The 13,351-nt window shown below is 44.1% G+C and overlaps 1 protein-coding gene across 4 annotated transcripts in view; it reads right to left on the reverse strand.

The window, feature by feature from the left end:
• The window catches only part of FBXW7 (F-box and WD repeat domain containing 7), a 286,522-nt gene extending 273,554 nt beyond the window's left edge, over window positions 1-12,968 (reverse strand). For all 4 annotated transcript variants that reach the window (XM_077815372.1, XM_077815370.1, XM_077815369.1 and 1 more), the window contains exon 1: window positions 12,230-12,968. The gene's annotated coding sequence lies outside the window, so the exon portion shown is untranslated. The remainder of the gene's footprint in view (window positions 1-12,229) is intronic.
• Window positions 12,969-13,351: the final 383 nt, after the last annotated feature.

Below are 13,351 nucleotides of genomic sequence, written 5' to 3' on the forward strand. Positions count from 1 at the left end.
GGATTCCAGTTGGCAGTAGCACTGTCAGAAGGATACTGGAATAGATGGACCACTGATTTGATCCATTATGTAAGTTCTGTGGTACCTATTTCCTCCCCCGGCCCCCCATGTGTTGTTTTCTCCTCTTCATCTCCCTTTTTTACATATTAGTTAATTCCATTGTGTTATCTGTGATTTTTTAGACCACCTCCCCATATAGTCCCCATCCACTTTTAGACGCCTAGTTTCTCTCCCCACTTCCATTCTTCTTCTCCCACAAAATTTTCACTGGGCTGGAAGTGAAATTAACATTAACAGCCTTTTTCACTCCCCTCCCCATGCCACCCAGGATTTGAAGCCCAATTAATTCACTCCTGGCACAGAAAGCACTTCTCCCATGATGTGGCCTGGCAGGGGCCCACAGTTAAATTATATGCATTAGATAAGGTTTCATACTTTCCATATAGAAGTGTAATTTTTAAATTGACTGTACCCCTTCAATACAACAGAAAGCAATTATAAAGTATTTATAAATGGAGAATTTAGACAGACTATTTTTCATACTATGTTTTTTAAATGTAGTGTATCTGGAACAAACATAATAATATAATTTATCCTATACCCTTAGCCTCTGCAAATGCTTAGACAGTTCTCTCTATTTCCTTTTGTATATCGAAATTCTTATATGGCCACCAACACCATAACATTCAAGTATATAGTCTCTTTCATCAAAATCAGAAATACAGATCCAACACTCACAGACATGTCGTCAACTTATGAAATTCCCCAAAGGACCTTAAGTCAAGAAACTAGTGAAGGGGCAGGAGTACTGATTAATAAGAATAAATCTGATTTATTAAATCTAAGTATAATTCAATAAAGTTACCAAATTTAAAGAATACACCTTTTGTGAGACTATAAAACAGAAATAGAAAACTTATGTAATACGTGTAAATCAAGTAAACAGTATTGCAAAGTTTAGTGCAACAGGCATAGATTGTGTAATTATAGGCAAGAGCAGGCAACAATGCCTATAGTTAAGATTGCCTAACACTTTTCATTATAAGAACCTGTTTTCAGTTGCTTAAAAATAGAATCATAGAATATCAGGGTTGGAAGGGACCTCAGGAGATCATCTAATCCAACCCCCTGCTCAAAGCAGGACCAATCCCCAATTAACTCATCCAACCAATTTTTGCCCCATATCCCTAAATGACCCCCTCAAGGGTTGAACTCACAACCCTGGGTTTAGCAGGCCACTGCTCAAACCACTGAGCTATCCCTCCCCCTAAATACTTTAACCGTTCAGACTGAAGTGTTCAATGCTAGGTGTCTGTTACATGTTTGGGGTTTTTTGTTTGTTTTTTAATCTTTCAGCAAAAATGGTTCTTGCAGTTTCTCAGAAGAAAGTTACAGAAAAGTATAGTTTTACCAATGTTTCAAAAAATTATGCAATCATTTTTTCAGACGCTCTATCTCCCTGCTTTGGAGCACAGATTTAATTTAGCAGCAGGGTAAAACCTGGGAACAGAGAAATGCAATTTACTGTCCCTGTGAAAATCTACTCAAATTCAATAGTTATAGGCCTTTGAAATTTGTCATTTGCACATGTTTAGTAAGGGATGACTACTAAATTCTCCTAAAATTCATCTGCAGTGAGCATGCTCCAGCCCAGAGACTGAGCAGGACTTTTCTCTCTATTGATCCTCCGAGCTACTGGCAATCACTGTCACTAGGCACTGCTAAAACCCAGGCACCAAGGAGGAGGAAGCAGCTTCACTTGAAAACACAGGTATGAGGAGAAGAAGGGAGCACGTTTCCTCAAACCTGCTAGGGGATAGGGGCAGAAGGATCTGTAACCAATATAGCATACCACCACTGAGAACCTGAAACTGAACTTGGGAATTCTACATAAGAACAGCCATACTGGGTCAGACCAAAGGTCCAACTAGCCCAGTATCCTGTCTTCCGACACTGGCCAGGTGGTTCAAAGGGAATAAACAAAACAGGTAATCATCAAGTGATCCATTCTCTGACCACCATTCCCAGCTTTTGGAAAACAGAGGCTAGGGACACCATCCCTGCCCATCCTGGTTAAAGAGCCATTAATGGACCTATCCTCCATGAACTTATCTACAGTAGAATCTCAGAATTACAAACACCCAGGGAATGGAGGTTGTTCGTAACTCTGAAAAGTTTGTAAGTCTGCACAAAACAGTATGGTTGTTCTTTCAAAAGTTTACAACTGAATATTGACTTAATATAGCTTTGAAATTTTACTATGCAGAAGAAAAAAGCTGCTTTCCTTTTTTTAAATAGTTTACATTTAACAAGTACTGTACTGTATTTGCTCGCTCTCTCTCTCCTGCTGCCTGATTTAGTAAATCTGGTTCCAAGTTCTAATTGGTCAGTTCGTAACTCTCAGGTTCTACTGCAGTTCTTTTCTGAACTTTGTTATAGTCTTGGCCTTCCCAACATCCTCTGGCAAAGAGTTTCTCTGGCAAAGAGTATGTTGTGTGAATAAATATTTCCTTTTGTTTTGTTTTAAACTGCTGCCTATTAATTTCATTTGATGCCCCTAGTTCTTGTGTTATGAGAAGGAGTAAATAAAACTTCCTTATTTATTTTCTCCACACCAGTCATGATTTTATAGACCTCTCTCATATCCCTCCTTAGTCATCTCTTTTCCAAGATGAAAAGTTCCAGTCTTATTACTCTCTCCTCATATGGAAGCTGTCCCATACCCCTAATCATTTCCGTTGCCCTTTTCTGTACCTTTTTCCAATTCCAATATATCTTTTTTGAGATGGGATGACCAGATATGCATGCAGTATTCAAGATGTAGGCATACCATGAATTTATATAGAAGGAATATGATATTCTCTGTCTTATTATCTATCCCTTTCCTAATGATTCCCAACCTTTAGCTAGCTTTTTTTGACTGCTGCTGCACAGAGAGTCAATGTTTTCAGAGAACTATCCACAATGACACCAAGATCTCTTTCTTGAGTGGTAACAGCTAATTTAGACCTCATCATTTTACATGTATAGTTAAGACTATGTTTTCCAATGTGCATTACTTCGCATTTATCAATCCGCAACTTCAGTATTCTTCTGTTGTCAGACAAATACCTCTGAAACCCTCTACTCACTGTCCACACTGAAGATAAACCCCTACTACTGCTACCAGTTATACTGTTAGCTCTAGTGGTAAAAATCTGTGCTGTGGATGTAGTTGTTCCGACCTTGCTGGTGATCCATGTGCGGATCCACATGCTTGAATTTATTTTTGCTTTAAAAAAAAAAAAAAAAAAAGCTAGGAAATGACTTTAAAAAAAAACTATTACATGAACATTGAAGATGAGAAGTCCAACACTCAAAAGTTAGGAAATATCAAAATTTGCGCTGTGTGTGTAATCTTACGGCCCCCTTGTGCATATGCATTATTGTACAGTCTAATTACACGATCACCAGGGATCCTAGTTTTCTGTGATAAACAAAATTCTCCAAAAAAAATCCATAAAAATCAATGTTTTTCTACAATTAAAATGAAACACTAAAGTTTCGTTTCCCTAGCCACGATATGTAAGTATCAGTTGAACTAGGGTGACCATACATCCCATTTTGGCGAGGGTAGTCCCCTTTTTATCCCCTATCCTGGATGTCCTTATGGTCAGTTGGCAAGAGCAAATGGGACAAATGCCCAGCTTTGCAAAAACAAAAACAAAAAAGTGGGGTGTGCCCCCTCTCGGCGGTGCAGAGGAATGTTCAGAGGGGCGAGTGGAAATGCCAGCCACTGGGGCTTGGGCTGTCAGCCCCAGCCCTGAGCAGCTCGGGCCAACCCCATGCGGTGTCCCATTTTCACTTGGGAAATACGATCACCCTAACTTTCAGTAAAATTTAGTTAACAGTTAATATACATTTTTTTTTTTTGCAAAAATGTAAAAAAAAAAATGTTCTCTGCAAAAATGCAAATTCTGCATTTTTCTGTGGCAAATGGATTTCTAGGATCCCAGATGATCACATACTACTTTTTCCATGGAACATCTCTGGGAATACTACAAACTGTGTAGCACATCCCTCTCCCTGAAAGCCACAAGAACTCGGGGGAGAAAAATTCTTGCGAGAAGCCAGCCCTAGAAGCCAGAGAACCTCAAACCAGCAGGATTAGATACTGAAGCAGCCTCAGCAGCATGCTGCCAGATTGCTTTCTAGTTTTCACTTTGGATATTCTCTCCTCTGTTCTGACGGTGAAGAAGTGGGTTGGAGCTGATGGCCTCACTCCGTGCTTCCTTCCCTCTTCCACCCCTTGCCGCACTTGCTTCTATATCCCCTCTCTTCCTTGATCTAGTTATCAAAGACTACCCCAACAAAACTCCATGAAAAGAAGTTTAAAAAAAAAAAAAAAAAAACCAGGACATTTGCACACCATCGCAGTGTTTATTCTGCTTGTGCATTATATCCCTTTTCCTTAACCTTTGACTGTCTTTGTCTACTCATATTGTAAATTCTTTGAGGCACGGACTGTCTCTTACTCTATGTTTGTATTGTACCTAGCATAATGGGGTCCTGTTCTTGGTGAGTTCCTAGGTGCTATCATAATAAAAATAATATGAGCGGTACCTTGCCAAACAGGGGTATTTTGAACACAAATTCTTTAAATGTTTGTAAAAAGCACATTGACACTGTGGCAATAAGCATTATAGAAAAGCCCAGGAAAAAATTATTAATGTTAGTATTCAGTGCAGGGTCTAGATAGTGTGCAGTAAATAAGGCCTGGAGCCATGAGTAAGATGACAAGGACAAGACGACACTGAATTCAGTGAGCGATATCCACCTCATGCACTGAATGAAAATAGGCAATGTCTATGAAGGTTTGATTTTGCAATCTTTATGTTATTTCAGTGTAGGGTTTGGGAAGTTTTATGTAATTATAGTCAGTGCTACCAGCTCTGGCTATTACAAAAGTTGCCCAACACTTCCCATCATAAGACCTTGGTTTTAGTTGCTTATAACTTTGCTATTTGGGCTGAAATTTTCCATGCTGGGCATCTGCCTCACTGAATGTCTTTGGAAAATTTCAGTCAAAATGGTTAAGCCATTCCCAAAAGCAAGGCTAAGGAAAAACATTGCTTTGTTCATATTACAAAATTCTAGTGACCTTTTCTTTGAACAGCTCTAACACCCCCATGCTTTGGAGCAGGGACTTGAAATTTGGCAGAAGTGTGGCTTTCCTGTCAGGGATGTGCCATTTGTTGTCCCTGAGAAAATGGCCCAAATTTGACCATGTTTTAAACCTTTTGAAAAAAAATCAGTTTGCACATACTCAGCAGAGACTTGCTAGAGCTTAAAAGACAAATCTCGAGAATTCTGTCCGCAATAGGCATGCTTCAGCCTGGGGCTCTGCAAGACCTTCCCTACAAATGCAGCTGCAGGCTGCTACACACTGTGCTGGGCAGGTATGGGCACCTGATCTCAGAGAGCAAGGAGACTGTCTCCCCTACTGGTCCCTAGCACGGTAGAGGAGAAAGCGGTCTGATTCAAATGCTGAGGGAACAAGAGCCAGACCTGCAGGAGGAAAGGAGGTCGGGGAAGTAGATTGGAAACAAGAGCTGGGGTGGGGGGAGAGGCAGGGAAAGAGGAGGCAGCCAGAGGGAAAGGGAAATGAGAGTTGGGAAGGAGGAAAGGGGGACAATGAGAATGGCTGGGCAAGCCAACTTGGAGCTGGGGCAGAAACTGAGGCCACAAGCCAGGTAAAATTAAGGTTGTACAGGAAACCTTAATTCTGGCATTTCCTATCTTCTGAGTGCTTTACTTTGCAACCCTAAAAGTGTTCTTTTAACTTCCTTTGGGCACGTTATATAAATAAGTTTATATTACACACATCTGTCCCCTGCTCACCTTACATATTTCTAGATCATAATTTTGTTGGCTAAGCTTTTTAAAACCTGCTGTTTCTATCTAAAAACAACAACAGAGGAAGAACACAGTTACTATGCTGACCTAAATTAAAATCATAGAATCGTAAGACTGGAAGAGACCTTGAAAGGTATTCTAGTCCAGTCCCCTGCCCTCAAGGCAGGAATAAGTATTATCTAGACCAGTGGTTCTCAACCTGCGGCCCAATCAAGCACAGAACTGCTGCCCATGTGACATCCTCAGGGCCATACAGGTAGTGTTGAATGCAGCCCACAATGATAAATAGGTTGAGAACCACTGATCTAGACCACCCCTTAGGTGTTTGTCTAAAGCTCTTAAAAACCTCCAGTGACGGAGATTCCAAACTTCCCAAGACAATTTATTGCAGTGTTTAACCACTTTGACAGTCAGGAAGTTTTTCCTAATGTCCAAACTAAACTGCCCTCCTGCAATTTAAGTTCATTGCTTTTTGTCCTACCTTCAGAGGTTAAAGAGAATAATTTTTCTCCCTCCTCCTTTTAACAACCTTCCATGCACTTGAAAACTTTATGTACCCCCTCAGTCTTCTCTTCTCCAGACTAAACAAACCCAATTTTTTCAATCTTCCATCATAGGTCATGTTTTCTAGACCTGTAATCATTTTTGTTTAAATCTGACAGAAGGGGAAGAGGCAAAAGACAGACGTGGACTGACAACCAGAACCAGATATGGTAGACACAAAAAACGCTTACTTCTACACTATATGTTGGTATATGATTAACACTGGTCTTGTTGGAAAGAACCACTGACAGAGTATCTTTCCCTTTCACCCCACAAAAATAGCAAGCCAGAATGCAATATAAATCAAAATATTTCTTTCAAGTGTGACATTTCACATTTTTCCCCAGACCATTTTATAATTCAAGAGAGCATTTTTTTCCCCCTAAATCCATCTCAAGTTCCTTCAAACCACACATTTATGCCAGTAAGGCCATAATTTTCCATCTTGACACCTAGGCAGAAAAGCTTTCTAAAGAAGGAACTGTGTATTTTTGATGTGAGTAATGAATTTTCTAGCTGCTGCTACACTTCTTTGCAGATCCATCAAGATCTGCACATGGAGCTAAAGCAAAGAGAGAAGAGCTGCTTTGTGATGGATAATTTGTTTATGTAGTACCTTAAATTTGCTGGCCTTTGTAAAATGAAAATTTGTTCCCTAGGAACTGGACTAAGAATACCAAACAGATGATCACATCTCATAAGAACGGCCATATTGGGTGAGACCAAAGGTTCACGTAGCCCAGTATCCTGTATTCTGACAGTGGCACAGAAGGAATGAACAGAAGAGGTAATCATCAAGTGATCCATTCCTTATCACCCATTCCCAGCTTCTGGCAAGCAGAGGCTAGGGACACCATCCCTGACCATCCTGGCTAATAGCCAGTGATGAACCTGTCCTCCATGAATTTATCTAGTTCTTTTTTGAAGGCTGCTATAGTCTTGGCCTTCACAACATCCTCTGGCAAAGAGTTCCACAGGTTGATCTCAAAAATATCTATCATAATTGGCACACTTTGTGGTAGTCGCAGAGAGACCTAGAACCGAAAAAGTAGAGGCTTCAATCCTAAGAAATCAGAAGTGAAGCAAAGACAGTGAGTAGAAGTTCGCACTGCCACTGCTCACAATTTATCTGTTTTGTGAATAAACAGGAGACTTCAATCCGGGGTTCCATCATCTTTCATGAATTTACTAAACTCATTAAAACAATGCTTCCCAGCATGTAGATTCATAGATACTAAGGTCAGAAGGGACCATTATGATCATCTAGTCTGACCTCCTGCACAACGCAGGCCACAGAATTTCACCCACCCACTCCTGTGAAAAACCTCTCACCTATGTCTGAGCTACTGAAGTCCTCAAATCGTGGTTTAAAGACTTCAAGGAGCAGAGAATCCTCCAGCAAGTGACTCGTGTCCCATGCTACAGAGGAAGGCGAAAAACCTCCAGGGCCTCTTCCAATCTGCCCTGGAGGAAAATTCCTTCCCAACCCCAAATATGGCAATCAGCTAAACCCTGAGCATACCGGCAAGATTCACCAGCCAGATACTACAGAAAATTCTTTCCTGGGTAACTCAGATCCCACCCCATCTAATATCCCATCGGACAATTAGCTTATTTACAGGAAATGAAATTAAAATGCAATGTTTGCTCTATCTGTTAGACACCACCACCACCAATTGAACTGTTTCCTCCTTCTCTAAAATGAAGTTGTGTATACACTCACACAAAAGTGTTATAGATGTTCAGGTATCTTCAAGGGCTTCATGTTGATTTCAGATATGCAAGTACTACATATATAAATTCAGTTAGTGGATATGTTTTGAAGAGTAACAGCCAGTGTGCCCAAATATTAGATTAAATTCAGGATTGGAGTACCCTGAGTGGTGATGTTTCATGTGTTGTTATAAGCTTTTTTCTTTTTTTTAAAAGCCAACCAAAAAAAAAATTGCAGACATTGTTGAAGTTGACAGACCTACCATGTGACCTCTCACACCCTCCTTTTTCTAACAGCTTTCAAATTTAATTTAAAAAGAGAAAGCCAGCACAGTACCAAGACTATCAGAAAGCAGTGGGTGCACAGTAGGGAGGAATTAAAAAGTTAAGACAACCCAAGAAGCTAAAAATCCAAGTCATTTTCAGTTTTGTTAAATAAATAAATTCATTTTATTAATAATGATTTCACAGAATAATCAAGATGTTTATGAGCATGGACCACGCAGAAGAATATGCAATTTAAAAAAAAATACAGCTAACAATCTGACCATTGCAAAAAGGTGCTATAAAGAGCGTGACAATAATGAAAGAAAGGAAATTAAATTTAATTTGGATTCAGGATATTGACACAGCTTTATGTCAAAGGAAGTTGAAATGGTTTAGTTCAATCTGACAATAACATGTTGCTTTAAGCACATGTATAAATTAATTATGAAAAGGCACTGACTATCCCAGGGGTCGGCAACCTTTGAGAAGTCTTCATTAATTTAAGGTTTCACATGCCAGTAATAAATTTTACATTTACAGGGGCCCGCCACAGAACCCCAGACTGGCAGCGGGCTGAATGGGCCGGCGGCCAAGACCCCGGCTGGCAGGGGACCAGGCGGCTGGAACCACAGACCAGCAGCGAGGTGAGTGGGGCCGGCAGCTGGTATCCCAGGCCGACAGCAGGCTGAGCTGGGCCGATGGCCGGCACCCCGGCTGGCAAGGGGCTGGCGGCCGGAACCCCAGACCGTCAGCGGGCTGAGCATGGTGGCAGACAGAACCCCAGACCGGCAGTGGCTCACCCGCTGCCAGTCTGGGGTTCTGCCGGCTCCTGTCAGCCGGGGTACCGGTCGCCGGCCACGCTCAGCCTGCTGCCGGCCAGGGGTTCCGTTCACCCAGGCCTGCAGCCGGCTGAGCAGGGTCGGGACCCCGGCTGGCAAGGGGCCGGCAGCCGGAACTCCAGACCAGCAGCGGTCTGGAGTTCCGTCCGCCGGCTCCTGCCGGCAGAGTCCCGGCCGCCGGCCCCGCTCAGCCCGCTGCTGGCCTGTGGTTCCGTTCACCCATGCAGGCAGCGGGCTGAGTGGGGCCAGTGACCAGGACTCCGGCTGGCAACAGCGTGCCAGTAAAAATTGGCTCATGTGCCACCTTTGGCATGCATGCCGCAGGTTGCTGATCCCTGGACTATCCTATTAATCCTCTACACTGAAGGAAACTCATTCAACTTCTGGTACCTTGGCCCTGTAAGTCAGCAGAAGCTGGGAGCGTTGTTGAGGCATCACTCAATTCTTGCATGTCCTTAATGCAGTGAGTGTTGTACCCATGCTCCTGTTGTTTAAGAAAGTATTGCACACCTCAAGGTGACTTTGTCTCAAAAAAAAAAAAAAAAAGGAGTTAAGAAATTTCTAGTATTTTTCAAGTATCCCAGCAATTTTTTAGGTTTTACAATCACTTTTTAAAGAGTAAAAAGGAAAGGAGTACTTGTGGCACCTTAGCGAGACTAGTCTCTAAGGTGCCACAAGTACTCCTTTTCTTTTTGCGGATACAGACTAATACGGCTGCTACTCTGAAACCTTTTGAAAGTGTCTCTCTCTTCCTGGTGAAAGACCTTTAAACAGGCGGAGAAACTGACTATACAAGTACAGTAGGTATACATGTAGTGCTGTCAAATGCTTAGAGCAAACAAACTGAAAAAAACAGATCAAGGTATTTCTCTCTCTAATCTTTCGGTTGAAGTAATCCTAGCTCACAGTGATATTAGAAATATAAAGTTTTTTGACAAAAAGCATGACAATTTTTGGAGTGTTAATATAAAGGCACTATATAATAGATCCAGAGGGAATCCTATACATTCCTCTCTGATGGAAGGTCAGCCGCTGCAATGTAGGATTGAAAGAGGAGAAAGTAAAAGCTGATTGGAGGGAAACATAGGAGGGAAGTCAACAACACTCTAAAAATAAATCTAGATAAAGTTGGTCACCCAGTTTATTCTCCATTCAGTTAGAAGTGTCAGATAAACTTAAAGGTTTTCCTTTTTCTCTTTCAGAAACACAGCTAGGAAAAAAACCCTATAAACAGATGCAGGCACCAGTGTTATCCCAATGTTATTAATTCTGAAACTAGATCTGAAATACCATTCAAACGGTAGTTACAAATGTTCTTGGTTTGCATACAGTCTATGTGTAAGCCCAATTTAGACAAACCAAACTCATATGAAGAAAAAGAGTACTTGTGGCACCTTAGAGACTAACCAATTTATTTGAGCATAAGCTCAGATATATCAAGGTCAACACCTTTGAGTCTCTTGCTTACAACATTTATTTCCAGGTTTTCTCACCCTCCGCCCCCTAGATTTGTGCTGGAAATGGCCCAACTTGTTTATCATACACATTGTAAGGAGAGCGATCACTTTAGATAAGCTATTACCAGCAGAAGAGTGGGGTGGGAGGAGGTACTGTTTCATGGTCTCTGTGTATATAATGTCTTCTGCCGTTTCCACAGTATGCATCCGATGAAGTGAGCTGTAGCTCACAAAAGCTTATGCTCAAATAAATTGGTTAGTCTCCAAGGTGCCACAGTACTCCTTTTCTTTTTGCGAATACAGACTAACATGGCTGTTACTCTCAAACTCATATGTACAGCATGCAGTTCTCCATAAGGCAGAATGTAAAGTGATTTGCATTTTTCAAAGCCTGTATGGTGGGATAAAATGTTATTTATTTAATTTAGCAGCAACTTTAACTGCTGGCTAATGAGGTTGAAGATATGCTACTCAAGCCACCAGATCCTTTTCAGTAACTTGTATGTAGCAATATAAAAACACTCTGTATACTAAGACTCAATACCCAGCATAGGATTCCCAAACTGAGACCCATGGAGCACCTGACCGTACTGTGAGGAGAGATGACTAGACGCATGGTGCTGGCTCTTCCTTCTTATTTCCAGCTGCTAAACTGTATTAAAACCCAGCTAAAATGCATTAAGTACTTTCCTAATATTACTTTTCCATGCAAGCAATTACAACAGTTTCCAGAGGGATGTTATGCAACTGTGCACAGAAAAGAATCCACAATCTCTCTATTAAGATGAATCCCACCCTAAAAGAGTTAGAAAATCCCTCCACTAAAATATTGTGGCTTTTAAAGATGCTTGTATTTTTCAGTTCTGGTGTACAAGACATTCTGATAAAGCACAAGTAAAGTTCTGTTAAGCTCTTAAGATTTAACATAGAACAATAGTGAATGGAAGGAGGTTCAAAGTAGCTTAAAAAAAAACTTGGTCTTTGTTCAAGACTTCAGTATCATTCTCTGCTGTTCCTTGCTGCAGCAAGTACAAAGCGAGACGTACAAGTTTCAAATGGGAACTAATTTCCAGACTCGTTTTTTGATTGGACGCTATCAACCCCTCTCACTGTAGTAACTCTTTACAAAGCCGAGGCTGCTTAAATCTAAAGGTGAAAAGTATCCGGATAGGAATTGACTTAACATAAGGATTTCCCTACAGTGTCTCTCTCTCGCAGAGGCAAGAAGAGCCGCACTCTCGGGAGGGTCACTTAGCTCAGCAGACCGTGCAAAGTTCCCGGCAACGTGAGGCGCATGTGAAACAGGGGATACCCCGCGCGGGGCTGCTACGATGATGGTGCGCCCCCGCCCCGCCAGAAGGGACGGAGCCACATGCTCCCACTTAGTCCCCAGCCCATGCTCATGGGGGGTACAAATCTTTGCATCCGCGAGTTTCACCTGAAAAGTCATCAGCGGCGCGGAGCAGAGACCAGCAGAACTGGACCCCCCCTCCGACCCCCTCAACCCTCACTCACCTTAGGAGCAACAGCAGCTGCGGCGGGTTAAGTTTCCCTCCTTTGGCTCTCTGGCTGTAGCAGACACGCTACCGGTGATACAGGGTGCGGCTAAAGCTCACGCTTGCGCCCGGAACAGGGGGATCCACTACCCTGCGGGGGCTCTAAGGCTTCACAGCAAGTTGGACGCCAGGTCCCGAGAGACACCGCGTGTCCGGGAAACTTTAGTGAGAGACGGGTCCAGCCCCCGCGGCTGCCGCGTTCCCGAATCCCTCTCGCTGCCTCCCGGCTCCGGGGGGCTGCTCGGCGGTTCACGTGCGTGTCCGGGTCTCTTCACATGGAGCCGCCGCCTCCTCGCTGCCCCCTCGCTTCCCCCCGGGCCGGTCTCTCTGCTGCCGCCGTCCGGGAGAGGAGGCGAGTGGCTCGGGCCGCGGCCCCCTTTCCGCGCTTCCTCTCATACACTCGGGCACCGGGAGCCGCCGGACCGGCTCCAGCGGCCGGGGCGCTGCTAGGGCCCCAGCCAGGCAGCGCGGGGAACCCAGGCGGCCGGGCTCAGCGCCGCTCCCACTCTGGTCTCAGGCATGTGTGAGTCTCTGCGCGGGGCGCTCCGCAGGCAGAGGCCGGCGGCAGCCGCCACGCGTGGGTGCCCGTTAGCGCTTCGGCCGGAGCCCCACGGCTGTGGCGGGAGGGGGCGCTGGGGAGGCCGGTCCGGGCTGCAGCTCGCGCCTCGGATCCGCTTGTTTTCTGTGTCTCACCCAGAGCGATTGGTGCTGGAGGAGGGGGGGAAGAGGACGGCGGCGCATGGGGATGACAGGCGTAACCAGGCAACAGCCCCCACCTCTCTGCCGGCGCACGGCGATGACATCAGAGAAGGACAAGGTGGCGCGGAGCAGGTATCGCTGTTGCTGGATGGTTCAGGCCAGGACAAGGGGGAGGAGCCTGAGCGCAGAGACCCAGCCGCAGCCAAAGCGCTGAGCGGGGATTAACCCGCTCGGTGCCGGGCTGCTGGCGGAGGAATCGGCTCTGGGTGAAGTTTAACCCCCGCTGTTCCGAGGGCAGCTGCCCCGGGAGGTGACTAGCGGGGCTGGGCGGAAGCCGAGGGGACCCCAGGCTGAGCCGTGCGCCCTGTGGCCTCGGAGCGGG

The sequence above is a fragment of the Eretmochelys imbricata genome, chromosome 4 (genome assembly GCF_965152235.1).
Source record: "Eretmochelys imbricata isolate rEreImb1 chromosome 4, rEreImb1.hap1, whole genome shotgun sequence".
NCBI lineage: Eukaryota > Metazoa > Chordata > Testudines > Cheloniidae > Eretmochelys > Eretmochelys imbricata.